The sequence below is a fragment of the Saccopteryx leptura genome, chromosome 7, assembly GCF_036850995.1.
Source record: "Saccopteryx leptura isolate mSacLep1 chromosome 7, mSacLep1_pri_phased_curated, whole genome shotgun sequence".
Taxonomy (NCBI): domain Eukaryota; kingdom Metazoa; phylum Chordata; class Mammalia; order Chiroptera; family Emballonuridae; genus Saccopteryx; species Saccopteryx leptura.
Genome location: NC_089509.1, coordinates 15,438,729 through 15,464,519, shown reverse-complemented (window position 1 = coordinate 15,464,519; position 25,791 = coordinate 15,438,729). Strand labels below are relative to the sequence as shown.

The following is a 25,791-nucleotide window of genomic DNA, read 5'->3' as shown; positions in this document are numbered from 1 at the left end:
CAGGGGAGGGAAAGATGGCCAGAGAACGTCTGACAGCTTCATCTGGTCGGCGTTCCCAGCCCGCCTCCGCGGCCCCGCCCCTCAGTGCTTCTCTTAACGGACTGAACTACAGCTTCATTCCCCAACGTTTATTTGTGGTTTTCATTTCTGAAGACGACTCCGGGATAGACACTATGCTTGTCGGTTAGTCTGTCTGTCTGTCTCTCTCAATCTCTCTACCCCCCTTTTTTACTTCCTCCCTGTCTCTCACACATGTGCACACACACACACGCACACACTCATGATTACCCACTCACTGGTATGCAGACCCTCAATAAATATTTGCAGAAAGAGTAAACTTGAAGAAATAAAGTTTCAAGCTCAGATTTATCATCAATTAAAAAAATATTATATCTGAAGTGAGAGAGCTCACATCTCTAGTTTAAGAAGAAAAATAGAAAAAAAATATTTTTAATTTATTTTTTTAAGTGAGAGGAGGGGAGATAGACAGACTCACGCATGCTCCCCAATTGGGATCCATCTGACAACCTCCAACTGGGGCCGATGCTCAAATCACCAGAGCCATCCTGAGCTGTGGGGCCGATGCTCAAATCACCAGAGCCATCCTGAGCTGTGGGGCCGATGCTCAAATCACCAGGGCCATCCTGAGCTGTGGGGCCGATGCTCAAATCACCAGGGCCATCCTGAGCTGTGGGGCCGATGCTCAAATCACCAGGGCCATCCTGAGCTGTGGGGCCGATGCTCAAATCACCAGGGCCATCCTGAGCTGTGGGGCCGATGCTCAAATCACCAGGGCCATCCTGAGCTGTGGGGCCGATGCTCAAATCACCAGGGCCATCCTGAGCTGTGGGGCCGATGCTCAAATCACCAGGGCCATCCTGAGCTGTGGGGCCGATGCTCAAATCACCAGGGCCATCCTGAGCTGTGGGGCCGATGCTCACACCAACTGGGGCCGATGCTCACACCAACTGGGGCCAATGCTCAAATCACCAGGGCCATCCTGAGCTGTGGGGCCGATGCTCAAATCACCAGGGCCATCCTGAGCTTTGGGGCCGATGCTCACACCAGTTGAGCCACTAGCTGCGGGAGGGGAAGAAGGAGAGAAAGGAGAGAGGGAGGGGGAGAGAAGCAGATGGTCATTTCTCATGTGTGCCCTGACCAGGGATCGAACCCAGATATCTGCTCTATCCACTGAGCCAACTGGCCAGGACCAATAAATATAAGTTTAATACACCTTTTGCTTTTTATTTATTTATTTATTTATTTATTTTTATTTTTATTTTTTGCTTTTTAGTTAAACTGGAAATAGTCAAGTAATCCCTGTTAGTAACAGCTGTCATTTAAAAAACAACTCTGAAGTGTAATCCACCTAGTTATTCCAGTCTGTCAGTTTCCTTTCAAACTGATCTGGCTGTGCTTTTGAGGAGGCCTGTTTTCTGGAAACACACACCGAGGTAACTCAGTAGTCATGCCAGCTGAGGAACAGGTTACCACGCAGCCAATCCGAACAGCTGATGGTCTAAGCGATTTGGAACTCTATGGACCTCCCTCAGTTCTGAGCTCCCTTAGGAAGAAAGCAAATCCCCCCACATAGGATACTCCCTCAGCAAACCTCTGCCCCCAGGCCTCCCCTACACAGGAGATGCAAGTTAAAAATACCAATGGAAGTGTTTTATAACAGAGAGGTGATCCAGACTTTCAGCTGGCACTAGACCATTTAGTGTGGGCAAATTAAACCACAGAGGGAAGTGGGGGAGGGAGGGGCCTCTGGTTTTGCTCTGCTGCTGCCTGTCTTGCACTTACACGGCTTCTCTGGACTGTAAGACAAGTCATAGCTTGTGTTCTTGCCCCGTTTATTGAATACCATTGATGTCATTGTTATAAAGCCTGGATGCCAAGCTCATGTTGAAGCGAAAGTGCCCTGGCTGCAGTGGCTCCCGGGCATCCAGGAGCATGTGCCCTGAGCTTCCTTAGTCCACAGCAGAGCTTCAAAGACCGGCCAGCTGCCAGGTTCCTTTCTGTTCCTGTCTCTGCCCTAGAACTCACTTGCAGTATCACCTAAGAGTGTTTTCCTGCAAGTAACTAGGATTTAAACCATAAAAACATTTATTATTTACCTAACAGGCTAGTCCAGAAGCAGGTGGTTTGGGGCTTATTCTCACTGTGACGTCCTCAGAGACCTTGGTTCTCGCCTACTCACTGTCCTAAGTATGTTGGCTGTTTGTCTCCAGGCTTGATGCCTCTTGGTCACAAGGTGGCTGCTTACATTCAAGTTAAAAGGAAGGGGCAGCACCAAGGAGCTTTTCTCTTCAGCTTTTCCTTTGAATAAGAGAATAAAATCTCTCTCACAGTCTCCCCAAGAGAATCCTGCTCATCTTTCCCTGGTCAGCACGTGGTCTCATGGCCACTGCTTGCTGTAAGGAGGAAGATAAAGGGGGACTGTCAGGTGGCTGTCTCTCTGCCACATCGCCTTTGGTGAAATCCCTGCACAGGATTGGAAAAGTCCCGGCACAGTGCTTCCAGGCGCCCCCAGAGAGACAATAGAGATGGTCCGCTGTCCCAAACATCACTCGCCCTTTTGCCTAAAACAAACACTGAATGCTTCATCGTGAATCAGTCACATTTTAGAAAATGTAAGAGAAATATATGCTAGCAAGTGATATCCTGAAGTTTAGTTCAGGATGTAAATGACGATCCAGAATTTTGATTTACTAAATACTGAGATATGAGCATAACAAGATTTTATTGTGAGGATACATTCTGTAGACGAGAATGCCATGTCCATGGTGACAAATACAGGGGTGCTTTGGGTTACATGCTTAGATATTCTGAGCTCATCCCATCTGGTGCCATGATGTATATTTTTCCCACATTTGGGTGAATTTGTGTACAAGAAACTGATTATGGATCCTTGTGCTCCACTTTGTTCATCTGACCATTTCAGAACAATAATCTGAAAGACTTCAAGGTTAAAAACGCAAGAGCAATTTCATAAATCATTGAAGGGCACTGTTAATACTGAGATAATAAGTCGTAAATATCTATTTCCTCAATCCCCCATCGCAAACTGGAGGACAAAGACACTGGCTGAGTAAAAGCACGTGACTGTGCAGAACCCTTTCTGGCTCAGAAAGTTATAAACAAGCAGAGAAGTCCATGTGTAATGTGGAACTAAGTTAAAACTAACAATTGGCACCCTTATGGCTAGGTTGTTTGCCATAATTAAGTTGGCATTAGCAGTTAACTGCCTTGAAAATTAAACTCAACAAAAAGCTTTGGGAAAGGGTCTTCCGAGGCTTCTGAATAATGAAATCAACACATCTCTGTTATGAGGAAAAAGAATGTTCTTGCAAGATCTTGTTTCAGGTCTGCTTTGTTGTGGTGGTGGTGGTGGTGGTTTTAACAGACACCTTTCATTTTTATTCTTACGGGTCATTAAAACTCCTTAGCATTACTCCCAGTTTCTGGTCTACCAGTTAGACGGCAGTGGACTGATGGCTCAGCAGTAATAGGGATGTGCCATGCAGAACTTGGTACTTCCCTTTTGTGGGTGGAAGGGTCTTTTAAAAATGGGTTGTTAGCATTCTTGTTTGGTTTGTGTAGCCATTGGCAGCTCAAATGGTGGAGGGGCCTTCTTGGACTTTTAAATATTCACATCCTTAGCAAAGGCAAAATCGGGACACAAACTGTCCAAACACACTACTTTCCATGTCTTCTGTTTTATTCCTGATAAATGGTGCCCATAATGGCAGTCACAAGGCACACTTATAGATAAGACTTTTCTTCCTGAGATGTTCCTGTTACAGTGCAGAAACTGTCAAAATTCTTCACATGGTGTTCTCTAAAAGTAAAAACAAAATGGGAACAGATTGGAGATATTTTCTTCTTGTATTTTCTTTCAAAGCTCAGTGAAAATGCATATAGTTCATTCTAATTACCCATTTCAAAGCATTTTTCTTTGAGGAGCTATTCCTAGTCCTGCACAAAATATTTATTGTGATGTGATCACAACTCTGGTGCAGTAAGTGTTGCTTATTTTTCGAGTAGAGGAAGATTAGTCTCACTCCCAGACGGGCATTCACACAAGTAGCAGTATGCCATGGAAGTTCAACTTTAAAACTAAATTACATAACATGGGTGAAAAGTAATAGACTATTAAGGGCTATGTTTAGAAATTTCCATCTCTGTACCAGCACAGAGAGCAGAAGCGGAGGAAACTATCGGAAAACATAAATGCATGATTGCCCATAAACAGGAGGAAACACATGCTGTATGCTTCTATTTTAATTGACCACTGGGGCAAAGACTAAAGTGGGAAAACTAGGAAAATAACTTATTTTAGAAGCATGCATACAGCAAGTGGGTCATAATAGAACTGTAGCCCCATTTTCTCAGGGATGGACCAAAATGGCATGTACATCAGTTGGAGATGAGGTGGGCACACTGCTTCACATCCTTTTTCTGGTCCGATGCGGCTCAAATCACCGAGCAAAAACAGTGTTAAGTGGTTATTGTGTAAAGTCTCAAAGTCCAGAGGCTTATGTGGAGTAGAAGATTAGTTGGGAAATACTTTCTAACTTTGCTGAGAATCTCCACCATAGAGTGATGTTCTAGGACACTACAAACTGGAGCAAACGGAGCCTGGTAGGGTCTAGGGTAGTGGTTCTCAAATTTTGAAATTGGGGCATATTTAAAATCCTACAAATAGGCCCTGGCCGGTTGGCTCAGTGGTAGAGTGTCGGCCTGGTGTGCGGGAGTCCCGGGTTCGATTCCCAGCCAGGGCACACAGGAGAGGCGCCCATCTGCTTCTCCACCCCTCCCCCTCTCCTTCCTCTCTGTCTCTCTCTTCCCCTCCCGCAGCCGAGGCTCCATTGGAGCAAAGATGGCCCGGGCACTGAGGATGGCTCTGTGGCCTCTGCCTGAGGCGCTAGAATGTCTCTAATTGCTGCAGAGCGCTGCCCCAGATGGGCAGGGCATTGCCCCCTGGTGGGCATGCCGTGCACATGCGGGAGTCTGTCTGACTGCCTCCCCTTTTCCAACTTAAGAAAAATACAAAAAAATAAAAAATAAAAAAAATTAAATCCTACAAATAATTGTAGGCACACAATATACGAATTTCTGAGAAATATGTTATAATAATTAAGTCAAATATTAAAGGAAAAAATATAAAGTCCAAACATGCTTTTATGGTAATTAAATGAAATAAATACGTCAAAATTAAATTTATTCTGACATTAAAAACATTTTCATGTTACTTTTTTTTTTTTTGTATTTTTCTGAAGCTGGAAACGGGGAGAGACAGTCAGACAGACTCCCGCATGCGCCCAACCGGGATCCATCCAGCATGCCCACCAGGGGGCGACGCTCTACCCACCAGGGGGCGATGCTCTGCCCCTCCGGGGTGTCGCTCTGTTGCGACCAGAGCCACTCTAGCACCTGGGGCAGAGGCCAAGGAGCCATCCCCAGCGCCCGGGCCATCTTTGCTCCAATGGAGCCTCGCTGCGGGAGGGGAAGAGAGAGACAGAGAGGAAGGAGAGGGGGAGAGGTGGAGAAGCAGATGAGCACTTCTCCTGTGTGCCCTGGCCGGGAATTGAACCCGGGACTTCTGCACGCCAGGCCGACGCTCTACCGCTGAGCCAACTGGCCAGGGCCCATGTTACATTTTTTGAGTTATGCTTTTTAGAAGTTGTAAAAAAAAAGGAGAGATTAAAAATTTTAAAAATGACAAAAAATTATGTTTTTATATACATAGATACATTCTTAGTAAGATTTAGTAAATTCGGCAGGTCCTGGCATGAATGAGTTAAGTTTTTTCATTCTTGTGTTTATGAGAAACATGAGCCTGATGTATCCTAGCAATTTCTTCAATGTTTGGGCATATATTTGAAAGGCAAACTCTCATTTTCTCATCAATACATTGAAGAATTCCTCTCTTTTTATTCTTAATTGTGTTGATGGTAGAAAATCCTAAATCACATAAATGGGATGTTGAAAATTGTAGTAAAATGTTCAAACCTTTTTTAGATATTGCCACACATTCTTCTTTTATAGAAATCCAAAAGGCTTCAAGAGACAATTCCTTATGTTTAATCATCAATCCAAAACCCCCACCATGCATATCATCTAACTTTACACCAAACAAAGGATAGAAGAAACTTGCCTCCAGTCTTTCTGGGGAACATGGGGGGTAGTGTAAACTATCCAGCACCACAGCTTAACAGCCTTTTGCAACCTAATCAGGCAAGTGATATGGAGGGTTGGACTGTCAGCTTATAGCCAATTCCTCACACCTCTGTCCCCCAAAAATCTAAACTCCAAAAACCCTGTTGGTTTTTTGGTCCCCAACAGGCACATATTTCTCTGGAATACCATAGGGCACACCTGGAAATCTTCTAGGGCACACCAGTGCGTCCTGGTACACACTTTGAGAACCACTGGTCTAGAGAATGCCATGTGGCTATCAGACTTTTTTCTTACCCAGGTTCTGAGCAAATTGAGAACCAAAACAAGGAACAAGGCAGATGAGGCCAAAAATGTCACCATTATTACTAAGAAAGACTAGGTTGGAAGGAATAGCGTTGAGCTGAAAATCAAATGGGCTTCAAGATTAACATCTTCAAATTAGCTGGTTCATCCAGTCACAGACGGGGCCAAAGAGGGGAAGTTTCTTTCCCTGATGACCAGAGCAGGACACCTGTTTGCTACGGGCTACTCACTCCCAACAAGGAAAGGGGGATGACCAATATGTGGCCAGTTTATTCTTCCCAAATTTATTCGTCAGGTACTTCACTCCACCCCCCTTGGAGAAGAAGAAAGAAAGGTCCAGAGAGTCATGAGTTACACTAATTGAGTCCCCTTCCTATGGAAGGAAACGTCAAGATTGGGGCAAACTATTCTCCAGTTAATCTTCCTTCAAGCCCATTATACTGAGAAAAAGTCATCTCAGGAGCCCCAAGGCCTTGGAGGCAGGAACGAAGTAGTTAAATAGCACAGATGTTTTGTGCTATGTCTGTCATATACACACTCATCATGTTGGTCAATAGCATGAGCAATGGCCAGCAGACTTGTCCTTCACCCACATCAATATACTTTTTATTTTGAAATAATTTGAAGGTTACAGAAAACCTGAAAAAAAAAGTATATAATTTTCATATACCCTTCACCCAGTTTCTGCTAATGTTAATAACTTGCGTGACCATAGTACACGTATAGTGATTGAAACTAAGATATTGGCCTGACCTGTGGTGGCGCAGTGGATAAAGCATCGACCTGGAAATGCTGAGGTTGCCGGTTCAAAACCCTGGGCTTGCCTGGTCAAGGCACATATGGGAGTTGATGCTTCCAGCTCCTCCCCCCTTCTCTCTCTCTGTCTCTCCTCTCTCTCTCTCTCTCTCTCTCTCTCTCTCTGTCTCTCCCTCTCCTCTCTAAAATGAATAAAAAACCCCAAAAAACTAAGATATTAACATTGGTGTAATACAGTGAACTAAACCATGATTTGTCCTTGGATTTCACCAGTTTTTCCTTTTTCTGTTCCAGGATCCTAACCAGGATCTCACATTGCATTTTGTTGTCATATCTACTTATTGTCCTTTAATCTCTGCCAGTTCCTCGTTCTTTCCTTGTCTTTTGTAATCTTGACATTTTTGAAAAGGATAAATCAGCTTTTTTGTACATTGTCCCTCAATTTGGGTTGGCTTCATGTTTTCTCATTGTTGACATAAAAATGTCCAAACCTGTAGTGATTATTTATTCATATTTAGAGAGAGAGGAGAGAGAGAGAGAGAGAGAGAGAGAGAGAGAAGGAGCAGGAAGCATCAACTCCCATATGTGCCTTGACCAGGCAAGCCCGGGGTTTCAAACCAGCGACCTTAGCATTCCAGGTCAACTCTTTATCCACTGTGCCACCACAGGTTAGGCTCTGTAGTGAATCTTTTTTATTTTATTTATTTTTTGACAGAGACAGAGTCAGAGAGAAGGACAGATAGGGGCAGAGATGAGAAGCTTCAGTTCTTCATTGTGGCTCCTTAGTTGTTCATTGATTGCTTTCTCATATGTGCCTTGACCAGGGGGCTACAGCAGAGCAAGTGACCCCTTGCTCAAGTCAGTGACCTTGGGCTCAAGCCAGCGACCATGGGGTCATGTCTATGATCCCATGCTCAAGCCAGTGACCCCGCATTCAAGCCAGTGACCTCAGAGTTTGAAATCTGGGTCTTCCATGTCCCAGTTTGATGCTCTATCCACTGTGCCACTGCCTGGTCAGGCTGTAGTGAATTTTTTAAAACATATATTTGGGCCAAACGGAGAATACACCTGGAAGCAAGATCTCAGTAGATGGAGATAAATGCTTCCTAGAATAATAGTTTAGTTTCTTTTTATACATTTGAGATTAGGAAGGAATGTAAAACAGATTACCTGAAAATAGAAGGAAGCAAAGTGGTGATGGGATTACAGGGTTATTAAGATGATGTGCTTTCTTGAGGGGTCTGAAAGGGTGGTCAGGTAGAAGGAGGGGTCTGAAAGGGTGGTCAGGTAGGAGGAGGGGTCTGAAAGGGTGGTCAGGTAGAAGGAGGGGTCTGAAAGGGTGGTCAGGTAGGAGGAGGGGTCTGAAAGGGTGGTCAGGTAGGAGAAGGAGGGGTCTGAAAGGTGGTCAGGTAGGAGGAGGGGTCTGAAAGGGTGGTCAGGTAGGAGAAGGAGGGGTCTGAAAGGTGGTCAGGTAGGAGAAGGAGGGGTCTGAAAGGTGGTCAGGTAGGAGGAGGGGTCTGAAAGGGTGGTCAGGTAGGAGAAGGAGGGGTCTGAAAGGGTGGTCAGGTAGGAGGAGGGGTCTGAAAGGTGGTCAGGTAGGAGAAGGAGGGGTCTGAAAGGGTGGTCAGGTAGGAGAAGGAGGGGTCTGAAAGGTGGTCAGGTAGGAGAAGGGGTCTGAAAGGGTGGTCAGGTAGGAGAAGGGGTCTGAAAGGGTGGTCAGGTAGGAGGAGGGGTCTGAAAGGGTGGTCAGGTAGGAGAAGGGGTCTGAAAGGTGGTCAGGTAGGAGGAGGGGTCTGAAAGGGTGGTCAGGTAGGAGAAGGAGGGGTCTGAAAGGTGGTCAGGTAGGAGAAGGAGGGGTCTGAAAGGTGGTCAGGTAGGAGAAGGAGGGGTCTGAAAGGGTGGTCAGGTAGGAGAAGGAGGGGTCTGAAAGGGTGGTCAGGTAGGAGAAGGAGGGGTCTGAAAGGTGGTCAGGTAGGAGAAGGAGGGGTCTGAAAGGTGGTCAGGTAGGAGAAGGAGGGGTCTGAAAGGGTGGTCAGGTAGGAGGAGGGGTCTGAAAGGTGGTCAGGTAGGAGAAGGAGGGGTCTGAAAGGGTGGTCAGGTAGGAGGAGGAGGGGTCTGAAAGGGTGGTCAGGTAGGAGAAGGAGGGGTCTGAAAGAGCGTTTTTCAAAGGTGTGTTAACTGAGGTGTGCAGAAATAATGGACAAGACTTATTTACAGCAAAGAGATAAGTCTTTTAGTAAAGAAGTTCTGTCCCTGGGGCATGGCCACTCACAATGACCAGCCCAGTGAGGAATTTATGATCAGATCACCCTGGAAGTTTACTTTGCATAGAGTCCCTCTTTTTGGTCCACATCTTCATCAGATGGAGGTTACAAGAACACTCAGAAGTGATGGGCCTTTACTTCTCAGTGCATCCTATCAAGGGATGCATGGCGTAATGTCTTATTACCGGTGATGCTAACTTTGATCGCTTCAGTAAGATGGTGTCTGCTGGGTTTCTCTAAACTGTCAAGTAACTATTTTTCCCTTATAATTAATGAATAACTTGAAGGAGATTATTTGAAATTGTAAATACGCTGTTTCCTTTTCAAACTTGGCTCAGTAATTTAAGCCTCTGTTGGTGGATCTCTTTCTGATTGATTATAACTGGATTATAACTGTAGTGCTCTAATCTTAACTTCAGTTTCCTTCATTCCTTCTGTATTTATTACTTGAAAATTCTTCTATAAAGAAGTACTGTCCCTTCTCCTGCAAACATTTATTTAAATTACTGTTTTATGTCAATATGAACTCATGGATGTTCACTTATTCCATGGGCTCTAATCCAGTACAATTGTTACTTACGTTGCTCCGATTGCTCCAGATTGACATCTGTATTTTTCCAACCTGACTCATTTTTTAAAAACATTTTCTGGCTCTGGCTAGTTGGCTTAGTGGATAGTGTCAGCCTGGCATTCAGACATCTGGGTTAATTTCCCTGTCAGGGCACACAGGAGAAGCAACCATCTGCTTCTCTCTGCCTCCCTCTCCCCCTTCTCTTCCCCTCCTGCGGCCAGTGGTTCAGTTTGTTTGAGCGTTGGCCTCAGGCACCAAGGATAGCTCAGTTGATTCTAGCATCGGCCCCAGATGGGGGTTGCCAGGCGAATCCCTGTCAGAGTGCATGTGGAGTCTGTCTCACTATCTCCCCTCTTTTCACTTAAGACATTTTTTTTCCTTTTTTTTTTTTTTTAATACTTTTAGGCTCACCTTAAATGTTGCAACCCCCTCCCCCCACTACCACCTGCCCAAGCATCATAGATGCTTTGTTTGCATTGTCATCTTAACCTTCATCTTTAATCCTTTTACTCTGTTTGATGGGTATAGTCTCCATTTTCAAAAGAATAAACTGAGGCTTGTAGGAGTTAAGTGCTTTATTAAATTCTTTCCAGAAAGAATTGTCATCTGAGTCTGCTGGAATCCAGGGTTCATGTTATTTCCACTGGCAGAGAATTATTTCAGATGCAAAATGAAATGTGGACTTTGTCTACCTCAGCCTCCTCCACCTATTTCAGAGATGAGGAAACAGACCAGTAAGTAAGAGGATCAAGATTTTTTCAAGACCCAGAACTTGATGGAAGAAATTCACAAAAAAACCTGAAATTCAGCCCAATATTTCTTTACGTTCTGACACTGTTAGTAATTCTCCCCAGGTAATTTTCATTGGTAAAATGACTAACAATTTCAATTTATTATTGAAACTTCCTTTGTTTGCTTTATGATCAAATATCAATTTCTGTTGTGTTTGCTGGCAACTATGAGTTGGAATTTTGAGCCTAAGCATCATTTTGATAGGTTAAGAAATAATGTATCAAAGAAGTGAATGATGGCCCTACATACTACCAAATATATTCTTAGTAACATTGCCATTTTAACTCTCCAGTTATCTCTTGGGCAATATAATTCATTTGAAAACAGGGTTTTCTGAAAAAAACAAAATCATTAATGATTTGTTCTTCTCAAGTATGATGTTTTTAAAAAGACTTAGAAAACCATAATGTTTCTAAAAGTACATCTAGAAAGTTGTAATTAAGCTCAGGGGGAGAACAAGTTACCACATCAGTGTTTACAGTCATGTAGCACTTAGCACAAGGATACATCTGAGAAGGGCATCGTTAGGCGGTTTTGCTGTGTGAACATCATAGAGTGTACTTTACACACCTAGACGTGTAGCCCACTGCACACCTAGGCTATGTGAGGTACAGCATGTTACTGTACAAAATAACGAGATTAGATTAAGTCCGTTAAACACAAGATGTACGGGGCTGCTGCCAGCATAATAGCACACTGTTCTCATACGTAGGAAGAGTGTACTCTAAAATTATGGTAGAAAGGTATAGTAAATACATCAGCCAGTAACAGTCATTTATCAAATATTATGCCCTGTAATATTGTATGTGCTATATTTTTAAATGACTAGAAGCACAATAGGTCTGTGTACACCTGCATTACCTCAAACAGGTAAGTAACATGATGTGCTGCAATGTTACAATGGCCACACCATTGCTAGGCAAAGGAATGTTTCAACTCTGCTATAATCTTATGAGACCACCGTCACATATGGGGTCTGTCGTTGGCTGAAGCATTGTTACAGGGTACAGAGGCTCCCTTGCTTCTTGAAAGCAGAAAATAAGAGAGAACAACAGAGCCCAAGCCACATTCTGCATCTACTGTGGTTTAAACAAGGCTGTTGCAGGAAACAAGACCTGCTGAAACAAAGAGGCTTCTTACATAAACGGGGCTTCTGCTTATATGGGATCTCTGAAGAAAGGACCAGGCACTTGCGACAGGGAAGTCAGAGAGAGCGGCTCCAAGACACAGCTTTACCGATGCAGACCTGGGGGTGGGCATGGGGGCGGGGGTCTGCTCCAGTTTCCCTGTAGGGTTTTGGCTTGAAATATATAGCCATAGGGCACCTAAATGCAGGTTTTACTCAGCAGACCTCATCCTGCCCATGCTGGAAATGGCGTTCAGTTAGTGGCTCCAACTCAGTCTGCCTTTGCTCCTTTTCCCTTCGAGCTGTGGCTGTGTCTCCTGTTAGAATGCAGCAACTCTCTTCACCCCTGTGATTCCAAGCCAACTGCAGGGTCCAGGGGTCTCCAAACTTTTTACACAGGGGGCCAGTTCACTGTCCCTCAGACCATTGGAGGGCTGCCAAATACAGTGGTCCTCTCACTGACCACCAATGAAAGAGGTGCCCCTTCCAGAAGTGCAGTGGGGGCTGGATAAATGGCCTCAGGGGGCCGCATTGTGGCCCGCGGGCCGTAGTTTGCGGACGCCTGGACTGTAGACCATGAAGAGCATACTTTCTAAAGAAGCAGTATAACTTAAAATATTTTAAAATATGAAGAAAAGATTCTACAAATACTATCAATTTTGCAAAGACCTTTGGTAGAGTATCTTCAGCACCCCTGGAACCCAGAGAGATCCCTGCTGATATTTTTCAAAGAGCAAATGTTCCCAACTGTTGGGAGCTTGCTTCCATCCCAGAACTGGGGAGGGCCGACTGGGCAGAGGGGTCAGATTTTTAGTGTAAAGGGGATTGAATTTTGATAGAATAGAACAGAGGTCAGCAAACTATGACCTCTTATACTTATCTGTCTCTGTGTAATGAACCAAATGTGTAGCTCTAAAGCTTTTATATATTGAAACCCTAAGTCCTGTGTGATGGTATTTGGAGGCATGGGGCCTTTGAGAGGCGATTAGGACTAGATGAGGTCCTGAGGGTGGGTCCCTTGTCTGATGAGACTAGTATCTTGATAAGAGAGGGAGAGACACCAGAGCTCTCTACCTCTCTGAACGCATGCCAAGCAAAGGCCACATGAGGACACAGCTATCTACAAGCCAGAAAGAGCATCTTGACAGAAACCTGATTTGCCCTGACCTTGATCTTAGCCCTCCAGGCTCCAGAACTGTGAGAAAAATTTCTGTTGTTAAGCCATGCAGAGTCGGGGATCTTCTGTTGTGGCAGCCCGAGCTGACTCATCCAGCCTGTTCCTGTCAATGATGCTTTATAGGAACACAGCTGCACCTGTATGTTCACGTAGTAACTATGGCAGCTTCCATGATAAAATATCAGATTGAGGAATTGTGATCAAGACTGTGCGGCCTGCAAAGGCCCAAATATTTACCATCTAACCCATAATAGAAAACGCGTGCCAACACCTGGAATGGAAGTTTGCCGGAGACGATGTTGGTTTTGAACAGGGAAAGTCAACCCCATGGGATATTAAAGAGAGGAAACTATCTTAGTGGGCAGTGGCCAAACTAGCACCTCCCTGATCACCTCCAGGAGCGCCCTGGACCTCACCGCGCGCATGTGCTAAGTGGCTGACAGTGAACATGTGGAATGGCATCATCTGATGGTCTGATAGGACAGGCCCGTCAGGACAGTGGGGTAGAAAGGGGTCAGATGTCACGGAGGAGCATGGACAGCAGTGAAGATGAGACCAGCTGTTTCCCCCTCTTCTCACTGTACCATCTAGGTGTCAGAGGTGACCCCTAGGCACAGCAGAGCAGGAGCTGGGTGGTCATGCAGAATGACATCTTTGCAGGTAGGGACAAGACTGGTCCCTGGGTAAGTTACAGTGTGCATTTAGAGTTTGCATGTGCTTGCTCCCTCCCAGGTGGTAACCTGGAAGTTCAGACTTCCTGTATCAGAATCGTCTGAGGATGCTCCGGGAGTCTGTGTATTTAAGGACCGCCCAGGTAATTCTGCACGCTGAGGTATGAGAACCGCTGCCTGAGCAGCTCCGGCCTACTGGAGTGCTCGCGCTGTTCCTACCTGCGCAGTGGGCGCCCTTCCTGAAGAACCTTGATAAAGGGGAGTTTGGGCCAAAGGGATAGCGCTATACCAGTGATTCAAGACAGTGAAAGGTTTGCAACCTGTCTGCTGCCAGGCAGGTTGGCCTGGAGGCTTCTGGGCCTTTAATGCCAGTCTTGGAACTATGTTGTTCTTAGTAATGTGGACTTCCAAAGCTGAGACCCCTGCTGGGTGGACTGACTTCAGGCAGAGTTGTTGCAGGTGTCTTTTATACTGCTGCCCAACCTGCAGTGACCCAGCTATGTCAGGAGCAAGCAGTAAGAGCTGGACTCACACAAAGAGAAAACACCATCTTTCTTCTTCCCCTTGTGTAATCAATAATTCAGCCCTGCAAAGCCAGCCTGACACCTGATGGAATGCTTGCTGCAGCAAAGGAGACAGGGGCCATCCAGCATCCACCTCCACTTCCAACACTTCTTTCTCTCCCTCCTTCCGCCCCATCTCTTTGCCTGCCATTGACCCTCCTTCTCAATGCAGTGCTAACATGTCTGCGAAAGCGTGGCCAAATATAGTCCAGAAGGAAGTGGAATAGAGTGTGAACATCTGTGGGGGAAAGAGGAACCAGTCATTTTAAATGTCAGTGCAAACCAATTAATTAGGATCGAAGTCACTGTCCCCTCTGAGTGATGTACCATGATGTGCATAAACTCAACAAGTAGCTACTTATGTGAATTGAGGGAGTGAATCAGAAAGTGCCTCATGTCAGGTGGTGGTGGTGGTGGTGGTAGTGGTGATGATGATAATAATAATGATGATGATGATGATGATGATGGCAGCAATAGCAAACCCTTACATAGAACCTGCTTTGTGCTGGGTGTTTTTCCGAGTGCCTTACACATAGTTCACTTAACTTGAAAGGATCGTTTCTAGTGTCTGTGAAACAAGGAGGACACACAATGGAACAGAATGCATTTGTACCATTTATTTGAATGCATTTTAATCCAAATATATACTTAAATCTAGTGTGTAGGTTACAAAGGGTCTAATTCCTTTTCCCTTATTTCCATGTGTTATGTTTTGAGCATATTTCTTCAAAGGATATTTCCTTCAAAGTCAAATATCACAGGTCCCAGGGAACAAGTACAGTCAGCTGCAGTGGAATAAGCTCCCCTGGAAATGTTTTACCTTTTTCTTCATTCCTCAGCATGCCTATCGTTCACATCCTAATTAAGACAGATTAATATGTCTGACTTCCTTGAAGTGCACAATTTGTGGTATGTTTTAAGTGAGAGTAGCCACCCGTCTGAATCCAAGAGCCCCCAGGAACCCATCACCTCTCTAAAGACTTAAGAGGATTCAAGTTTGAAACACTGGGTGCCTTGATTAACATGGTGTCATAGGGTGGTGTGTTCCACAGGCTCACTTCTGGTCTGCAGATTAGAGCCCTGAGAAGTGAGCTGGCACTGGCAGAACCACCTCTGAGCCTTGCGGGCGGAGTGGCTGTGAGCTGACCCAAGCAGGGATTAGCCCAGCCACGCTGATGGATGGCCCTTCCTCATCCTGCCAAGCCTGCTAGCTCTGGGTCTGAATCCCCGTTACCGAGTCACTGCCTCTCACAGCCCTGCCTCTGCCAACCAAAGACTGGGAGTTTGTTTTAGCTTTATGTGACCTCTGTTACCCAGTTGTAACTAGTCAGAAAAGCACCCACTATCATGGGACTACAGGATATCCTTCAAATGGTCCTTCCTTCTGTCATCTCCCCCTTCTTTCATTCATTCATTCATTCATTCATTCATTCATTCCATATTTATTGAGCTCTTATTATGTGCCCAGTGCTGTTCTCATTGCTGGAGCTGCATTCCATTAATAAAGATACAACAGTAAAATCAGCAGTGTATTAGAAGTGATTAAAAGTCATGCAGTGAAGGGGCCTCCCTCAGCTATCTGGGGACATCTTTCACTCTGGCCTTCGGACACTGCCTCATCCTGCAGTAGGCGGCTATTGAAGCCCCAGGAAAGCCATAAAGCTGCAGAAAGCCAAGTCTGTGGCCCGTCACAGCCCAGATACCACTTTCTGCCGGCGGTGCTACTGAGGCCACACAGAGCTCAGGTGCCCTGAATCTGGGCTGTGCTCTGGCTGGAGTGATGTGGACCCGGGTGCTACCCTAGTGCCATGCGCCGCTACGTGCTCCAAGGCTCAGAGTTTAGTTTATACTTTTTATATCTGCTAGGCTGCCATCACAGATGCCATCCATGAATGCATTCCCACTGTCAAACATTCAGATATCACAGGTCAAAGTGCTTTCTGACTGTGGCCCAGCCTTAGAGGGACTGCCACTGCTCCCGTGTAAGCCTGACCCTTAGAGGGACTGCCACTGCTCCCGTGTAAGCCTGACCCTTAGAGGGACTGCCACTGCTCCCGTGTAAGCCTGCCCCTTAGAGGGACTGCCACTGCTCCCGTGTAAGCCTGCCCCTTAGAGGGACTGCCACTGCTCCCGTGTAAGCCTGCCCCTTAGAGGGACTGCCACTGCTCCCGTGTAAGCCTGACCCTTAGAGGGACTGCCCCTGCTCCCGTGTAAGCCTGCCCCTTAGAGGGACTGCCCCTGCTCCCGTGTAAGCCTGACCCTTAGAGGGACTGCCCCTGCTCCCGTGTAAGCCTGCCCCTTAGAGGGACTGCCCCTGCTCCCGTGTAAGCCTGCCCCTTAGAGGGACTGCCACTGCTCCCGTGTAAGCCTGCCCCTTAGAGGGACTGCCACTGCTCCCGTGTAAGCCTGCCCCTTAGAGGGACTGCCACTGCTCCCGTGTAAGCCTGACCCTTAGAGGGACTGCCACTGCTCCCGTGTAAGCCTGCCCCTTAGAGGGACTGCCACTGCTCCCGTGTAAGCCTGCCCCTTAGAGGGACTGCCACTGCTCCCGTGTAAGCCTGACCCTTCTGTCTGAGTTTATTTAGAGGTGTGTACATACACACATCCCTACAGACATACTGCAACAGCACACATTGTATTGCTTTGTATCCTTTTTCTTACATAAATGGTTTATTTATAGATCGTTTGGAAATTCATTTTTTCACCTATGGAGAACCACAAAAATATAGGAATAATTCAATGATCAGTAAATTGAGCCAGATCAATATAGAGCTCTGCACTTTCAACCAAGGCTGAACACTCCGTAGTACAGATGTACCTTTTTCCTATAAGGATGCACACACATGAAAGTGTGTTTTAAAGGGCCAATGCCAAGAAGTGGAACTGTTGGACTTGCACATTTTAAGTATCACAATCCTCCCCAATTGCTCTTAGGCCGGTTTACAGTCCAGCAGCAGTCCATGAGAGGCCCCTTTCTGGTTTACTTGCAGCTCCTGCCCTCCTGGGCCCAGATCTAAGCTCAAAGGGGCTGGGTTAAAAGAAAAATGGAAAGATGGACAAACACAAGGGCCTCTGCCCTGTGACCCTGAGGTTTGGGCTTTGGGGCAACTTTGTAGCTCTCTTCTTGAGGGTGTGTTTGTTTCAGGAGCCCCCTGGTGGACACAGCCGGGAAGGGACAGGTACACTGGGAAAAAGTGGTTCTTCTGGAGGATGGTTTATTTTAAAAGGTTAAAAAAAAGTTCTTCATTTGCATTGTTCTAATTTCTAATGGCAATAAAAAGGTCTACAGTTTTCTTTCCTACCCAGTCCTGTGACCACCCATTACGCCTACCCAGAGACAACCAACATTGTCTCTTTCTTCTATACTCTCCCAGAAATATTTGGTACAAAGCTATACAAAATATATGTATGTGTTTGTAATTTTTGCCATTTACCACCCAATGTAAGTATATTATACCCTATTAGGCAACGGAGCAGACTTTTTAAGAGCAGAGAGTCTAAAGTCGGGATTTGTGATTTCAAATCCTGGCTATTCCATATAATTACCTGCATGGCCTCTAAGCAAATTACTTAACCTCCCGCTGCCTCAGTTTCACCATCTGTAAATGGCCATTATTGCTAGAGTAATTGCAATGATTAAATAAGTTAATATTTTTAGATAACATTTATAGAGCTTTCTTTATAAAATTGTATATGGGATATAGTAAGGAGTATGGACTCCTTAGTTAAGTAAATAGTTTTAAAAAGAAGGGAGGGAGATAAAAGGAAGGAACTGTCCACTTCTATTTTTTTAATTTTATATTTGTATATACTGTGGAATGATCACCACAGTAAGTCTACTTAACATCCATCAGCATACATAATTTTAATTTCTCTTGTGATGAGGACCTATAAGATTTTATTTCTTAGAAACTTTCAAATGTGCAATATAACACTAACTAGTCCCCATGCTGAATATTATATCCCCATGATTTAATTATTTTATACTGAAAGTTTGTAGCTTTGGACCCCCTTCACCCATTCTCCCCCACGCCAGTCGTCCACCTCTGGCAACTGTTCTCTGTACCCATGAGCGTGAGTTGGTGCTGCTGTTTTAGGTTCCACATGTAAATGAGATCACATGGTATTTGTCTCTCTCCATCTGACTTATTTCTCTCATCACAATGCCCTCCAGGTCCATCCATGCTGCTGCAGATGGAGAGATTTCATTCCTTCTTACGGCTGAGTGTTCCATTGTGCACATATGCCACTTCTCTATCCCTTCATCAGTCTGTGGACACTTGGGTTGTTTCCATGTTTTGGCTATTGCACATAAAGCTATAATGAACATAAGGGGTGCATATATCTTTTGAAATCAGTGTTTTTGTTTTCTTCAGATAAATACCCACAAGTGAAATTTGCCGGATCATTTCTAATTTTTTGAGGAACCTCCATGCTGTTTTCTATCATGACCGTACCAATTTCCATTTCTATCAACAGTGCACAGAGATTCTATTTCTCCCCATTCTCACCAAAACTATATAGCCATTCTAATAGGTATGAGGTGGTATCTCATTCTGGTTTTGATTTGCATTTCCCTGATGACTAGTGATGTTGAGCATCTTTTCATATACCTTTTGAACACTGTGTGTGTGTGTGTGTGTGTGTGTGTGTGTATATATATGGTCTACCGGAAAGTTCTGTCCATTTTTGGAATAAAACAAAATACTGTACCACCACAGGTCAGGCTGATTCTGGTGTATTTTTTGTTTGTTTATTTTTTGTTTTTGTTTTCTATTGAGATGTATGAGTTCTTTATATATTTGGTGTATTAGCCCCTTATCATGTGTATAATTTGCAAATATTTCTCAGATTCAGTAGGTTACCTTTTTATTTTGTTGATGGTTTCTTTTTTTTATTTTTAATTTATTTATTCATTTTTTTCTTTTTTTTAGAGAGGAGAGGGAGAGAGAGAGAGGAGAGACAGAGAGAAAGAGAAGGGGGGGAGGAGCTGGAAGCATCAACTCCCATATGTGCCTTGACCAGGCAAGCCCAGGGTTTCAAACCGGTGACCTCAGCATTTCCAGGTCGACGCTTTATCCACTGTGCCACCACAGGTCAGGCAATGGTTTATTTTGCTGTAAAAAAAGTTTTTAATTTGATGTAGTCCCACGTGTTTATTTTTCACTTTTGTTGTCTTTGCTTGGGGTGTCAGATAAAAAATATACATATCATTGCCAAGACCAATGTCAAGAAGTTTACCATCTATGTGGCTTCAGGTCTTATGTTCAAGTCTTTTAATCTATTTTGAGTAAACTTTTGAATGGGGTATTGGTAGTGGTCCAGTTTCATTATTTTCCATATGGTTGTCCAGTTTTCCCAACACCATTTATTGAAGAGACTATCTTTTCCCCATTGTATATTATTGGTTACTTTGTCATAAACTAATTAAACATATGCATAACTTCTTTTCTAGTCTCTTCATTCTGTTCCATTGATCCATCAGTCTTTTACACCAATACTATACTGTTTTGATTACTATAGCTCTGTATTTTAGTTTAAAATCAGGGAGTGTGACGCCCGCAGCATTGTTCTTCCTGATCAAGATTGCTTTAGCTATTTAGGGCCTTTTGTGGTTCCATACAATTTTAGAATTGTTTGTTCCATTTCTGTGAAAAAAATATTATTGGAATTTTGATAGGGATTACATTGAATCTGTAGATTGTTTGGGGTATACTTGTATGGACACTTTAACAATATTAATTATTCCAATTCATGAGCATAGATCATCTCTCCATTTATTTGCATCTTCTTCAGTTTCTTTCACCAGTGTCTTGTATTTGTTAGCGTACAGGTCTTTCATTTCTTAAATAATTTATTCCTAGCTATTTATTCTTTTGGAGGCAATTGTAAATGAAATTGTTTTAATTTCTCTTTCTGATAGTTCATTTTTAATGTATAAAAACATCACAGATTTTTGTATACAGTATTAATTTTGTAACCTGCAACTTTACTGAATTCATTTAGTTCTTCATTTGTGGAATATTTAGGATTTTAATATACCTGTATATAATATGTCATCTGTAAATAGTGACATTTTTATTTCTTCCTTTCCAATTTGGATATCTTTTATTTCTTTTCTTGACTAATTGCTTCAGCTAGCAATCTCCAACATTATGTTGAATAAAGGTGGTAAGTGTGGACATTCTTGCTTTGTTTCTAATTTAGAAGAAAAGCTTTTCAATGTTGAGTATGATGTTAGCTTTGGGCTTGTGGTATATTATATATATTATGTTGATGTATGTTCCCTCTATACACACTTTGTTGTGAGCTTTTATCTTACATGGATATTAAATATCATCATGTACTTTTTCTGTGTCTATTGAGATGATATGATTTTTATCCTTGATATTGTTAATGTGGTGAATCACCTTGAATGATTTGGGATGCCAAACCATCCTAGCATCCCTGGAATAAAATCTCATTTGATCATGATGTATTAATCCTTTTAACATATTGTTGAATTTGCTTTGCTAATATTTTGTTGAGGATTTTTGCAGCTGTATTCATCAGGGATATTGGCTAGTAATTTTCCTCTCTTGTGGTATCCTTGTCTAGTTTTGGTTTCAGGAAAGTGCTAGCCACGTAAAATGAGTTTGGAAGTGTTCCCTCCTTTTCTATTTCTTGGAAGAGTTTGTGAAGTATTGATTTTGTGTGTCTGTGTCTGTGTGAGAGAGAGATACAGACAGGAAGGGAGAGAGTTGAGAAGCATCAACTGGTAGTTGTAGCAATGTAATAGTTCAATGATTACTTCTAATATGTGCCTTGACCGGGGGACTCAAGCTGAGCCAGTGACCTCTTGCTCAAGCCAGTGACCTTGGGCTTCAGGCCAGTGACCTTTGGGATTAAGCCAGCAATCATGGGATTATGTTATGATGCCACACTTAAGCCAGTGACTCCACACTCAGGCTGGTGAGCCTGCACTCAAGCCAGCGATCTCGGGCTTTCCAACCTGGGTTGTCCTTATCCCAGGTTGACACTGCATCCACTGAACCAGTACCAGTCAGGTGGGAGGGATTGGTATTAATTCTTCGAATGTTAGATAGAATTCACCTGTGAAGCTGTCTGGTCCTGGACTTTTGTTTGTTGGGATGTCTTTGAATACTGATTTAATCTCCTTACTAGTAATTGGTCTATTCAGATTTTATACTTCTTCATGAATCAGTTTCAAAAGGTTATGTTTCTAGGAATTTTTAATTATTATAGCTTATATAATTGTTGGTGTACAATAATTCATAATAATCTTTTATGACCCTTTGTATTTCTATTTCTGTGGCATCTATTGTAGATCTTTTTTTTCCATTTCTGATTTCATTTGAGTCTTCTTTTTTTTTCTCAGTGAGCCTCATTAAAAATTTGTCAATTTTGTTTACATTTTTAAAGAACCAGCTCTTGGTTTCATTGATCTTCTCTATGATCCTTTTAGTTTCTATTTTATTTATTCCTAATTTGATATTTATTTTCCTCCTTCTCCTAACTTTGGACTTCATTTATTCTTCTTTTTATAGTACTCTGAGATATAATGTCAAGTTGTTATTTGAGATTTTTGTTTCTTTTCTCACTATGAGCTTCCCTCTTAGAACTGCTTTTGCTGTGTCCCTTATATTATGGTATCTTGTCTCACTTTCATTTGTCTCAAGGTATTTTTTATTATTTTTCTTTTGTTTGTTGATCTATTAGTTGTTCAGCAGCATGCTAATTCCTACCTATATGAGAATTTTCCAGTTTTCTTCTTGTAACTGGTTTCTAGTTTTGTACCATTTGGTCAGAAAACATGCTTGATATGATTTCAATCTTCTTACATTTAAGATTCATTTTGTGTCCTAACATATGATCTATCCTGGAGAATATTGCATGTGCACTTGAGAAAAATGTATATTCTGTTGCTTTTGGATGGAATGTTTGTATTTGTTAAGTCCATCTTTTCTAATGTGTCTTTTAAGGTCAGTGTTTCCTTATTGATTTTCTGTCTGGATGATATATCCATTGATGTAAGTGGTATATTAAAGTCCCATACTATTATTGTATTGCTATTTCATTCTTTTGCTCTGTTAATATTTGCTTTATATTTTTAACTTCTCCTACGTTGGGTGCATAAATATTTGCAAATGTTTTATTCTCTTGTTGGATTGACCTTTTATCATTATCTAATAATACATAATCTTTGTCTCTTTTACAGTCTTTGTTTTAAAGTTCATTTTGTCTGACCTAAGTATAGCTACCTCAGCTTTTTTTTCCATGAAATATATTTTCCCAGCCTTTCACAATCTGTGTGTGTCTTTATAACTGAAGTGTGCCTCTTGTAGATAGCATATGAATGGGTTTTGGTTTTGTTTCTTAAATCCATTTAGCCATTCTGTCTTTTAATTGGACAATTTAGTCCATTTACATTTAAAGTAATTATTGATAGGTATGTACTTATTACCATTTTGTTGTTTTCTGTCTGTTGTGTAGTTCCTCTGGCCCTTTTTACTTTCTTGTTCTCTTCATTTGTGGCTTGATGCCTTTCTTTAGTGGTATGCTTAAATTACTTTCTCATTATCTCATAGGTTTTTGCTTTGTGGTTAACATGGGATTTACATATAACAACTAATATTTATAACAGTATTTTTAAGTTGAGTACAAATTAAGTTTGAAAACATCCTAAACTCTATATTTTATGTTTTTCTTTTTATATTTTTCATCTGTTTTATCTTGTGTATACCTTAACTAATTATTTGTTATTTTTACTACAACTGTCTTTTAACCTTCATATTCCTTTTGCTTTTTAAGGAATTAACCCACTAACCTTACTATATATTTTCCTTTAGTAATGAGATCTCATTACTTTTCATGGTTTCTTATTACTAATTAGCTTAAAGAAATTCCTTTAACATTTCTTATAATTCTAGTTTAGTGGTGATGAACTCCTTTAGCTTTTAGTTGTCCAGGAAACTCATTTAAAAATGTTTATTACTCTTACAGTTCTGAATAACAACTTTGCTAGGTATGGTCTTCTTGATTGGAGGGGGTTGTCTTCTTTTAGCACTGTGAAGCCATTTTCGTCTGGCCTGAAAAGTTTCTGCTGAAAAATATGATAATCAAATGGGGGTTCCCTTGTATGTAACAAGTTTTTCTCTTTCTGCTTTTCAGCATCTCTCCTCGTCTTTAACTTTTGATATTTTAATTGTAATGTGTCTTGGTATGTGTCTCTTTGGGGTCTTCTTATTTGGAACTCTCTTGGTTTTCTGGATCTGTGTGTCTGTTTCCTTCCCAGGTTAGGGAAGTTTTCAGTCAGTACTTGTTTAAATAAATTTTCTGCATTTTCCTCTCTTTCTTCTCTTTTGGAATTTTTATAATGTGAATGTTAGTCTGCTTGATGTTGTCCTTCAAGCTGTCTTACATTTTTTCATTCTTTTTCCTTTTGACTGCTCTGATTGGCTGAGTCCCACTGCTCTATCTTCAAGCTGACTGACCCTACTGCTTTATCTAGTCTGCTGTTTAACCCTCTAGTGTATTTTTCAGTTCAGTCATTCTGTTCATCACTACTGTGACTTCTCTTTAGTACTTTATTTTTCTATCTCTTTGTTGAAATTCTCACTGTGTTCATCCATTCATCCCTAGTTCAGTGAGCCTTTTTATAACCATTATTTTGAACTCTTTATCAGGTAAATTATTTCTCTTAGTCTCATTACAGGTATTTTTTCTGAAATTTTATCTTGTTTTGTTTGGAGTATATTCCTTTGTTACTTCATTTTGCTTGTCTCTCTGTGTTAGTTTCTAGGAATTTGATGAAACAGCCATCTCTCCCAGTCTTGAAGGGTTGGCCTTGTGTAGATGAACTTTATTGTTCAAACCTGCCCTAGCTCTTGGTTTCTCTCAAACCTTTGTGATGGCCCATGCCACCTATTTTATTTTTTATAAAGGATGCATACAAAAAAAAAAAAAAAAAAGGCCCTGACCAGTTGGCTCAGCGGTAGAGCATCGGCCTGGCGTGCGGGGGACCTGGGTTCAATTCCCAGCCCATTTGCTTCTCCACAGCCCCCCTCCTTCCTCTCTGTCTCTCTCTTCCCCTTCCGCAGCCAAGGCTCCATTGGAGCAAAGATGGCCCGGGCGCTGGGGATGGCTCCTTGGCCTTTGCCCCAGGCGCTAGAGTGGCTCTGGTCACGGCAGAGTGATGCCCCGGAGGGGCAGAGCATTGGCCCCTGGTGGGCAGAGCGTCGCCCCTGGTGGGCGTGCCAGGTGGGTCCCGGTGGGGCGCATGCAGGAGTCTGTCTGACTGTCTCTCCCTGTTTCCAGCTTCAGAAAAATACAAAAAAAAAAAGGATGCAAACAGGATTTCTGAACACTTCTTACATCAGATGACAGTGTTTCTTTCTAATTCTTAAAAATTTCCTGATTTTGCCTGACCTGTGGTGGTGCAGTGGATAAAGCGTCGACCTGGAAATGCTGAGGTTGCCGGTTCAAAACCCTGGGCTTGCCTGGTCAAGGCACATATGGGAGTTGATGCTTCCAGCTCCTCCCCCCCTTCTCTCTCTCTGTCTCTCCTCTCTCTGTCACTCCCTCTCCTCTCTAAAAATGAATAAATAAATAAAAATACTACTTAAAAAAAAAAGTCAGACTTGTGGTGGGTTAAAGATTATTTAAAAAAAAAAAATTCCTGATTTTAAAGAGAGAGGAAGGAAGAGACACACACACACCCCGGAACATCAATCTGTTCTTATGTGTGCCCTGATCCAGGATCAGATGGCAACTCTGTGCTTTAGGATGATGCTCTAGCCAACCAAGCTTTCTGGCCAGGTCACCTATTTTACTTTCAGTAGCTCTCAGTAGTTTAGAATGTGCCACAACCAGTCAGTATCTCAAAGGGGAGGAGCTCAGTCAGCATCTACATTCAGGCTTATTGAAAGCCAGACCCTCAAGTAGCTTTCAAAGAACGCAAATTAAATATAGTCCTGTGGTACCACAAGTATTAAGCCCTGGTGGCCACCAGAGCCAGGCAATCTGGAGATGTCCCTTGGGTGGCACTTGCAAAAATCAGGGTTCCCCTCATGCATTAATATAATTAACCTACCTCATTACTGATACTTAGCCCTGCAAAGTTAGGCTTAAAAAGAAATCCTCAGCCATATTACTAAGTAAAAATGCAAATTATAGAGTAGCATATAGGATGTGGTGCTGTTAACAAAAATGTGCATGCGCACACACACACACACACAGAGTTTCTCCATGGGCACACTTGTAAATATCTAGAAACAGGCCTGGAAGGAGGCACCCAAAATTGATATGAGTGTTTACCTCTGAGGAGAACCTAGCATTGGAAGGGGTGGTCAAGGGGCATTTCCACCTTATCCGAATGTCTGAATT

At 42.9% G+C, this 25,791-nt stretch overlaps 1 protein-coding gene across 1 annotated transcript in view; it reads left to right on the top strand.

Annotated features, from left to right (window-relative positions):
• LYPD1 (LY6/PLAUR domain containing 1) overlaps positions 1–25,791 on the top strand; it is a 40,359-nt gene that overhangs the window by 12,119 nt on the left and 2,449 nt on the right. The window lies entirely within an intron of this gene.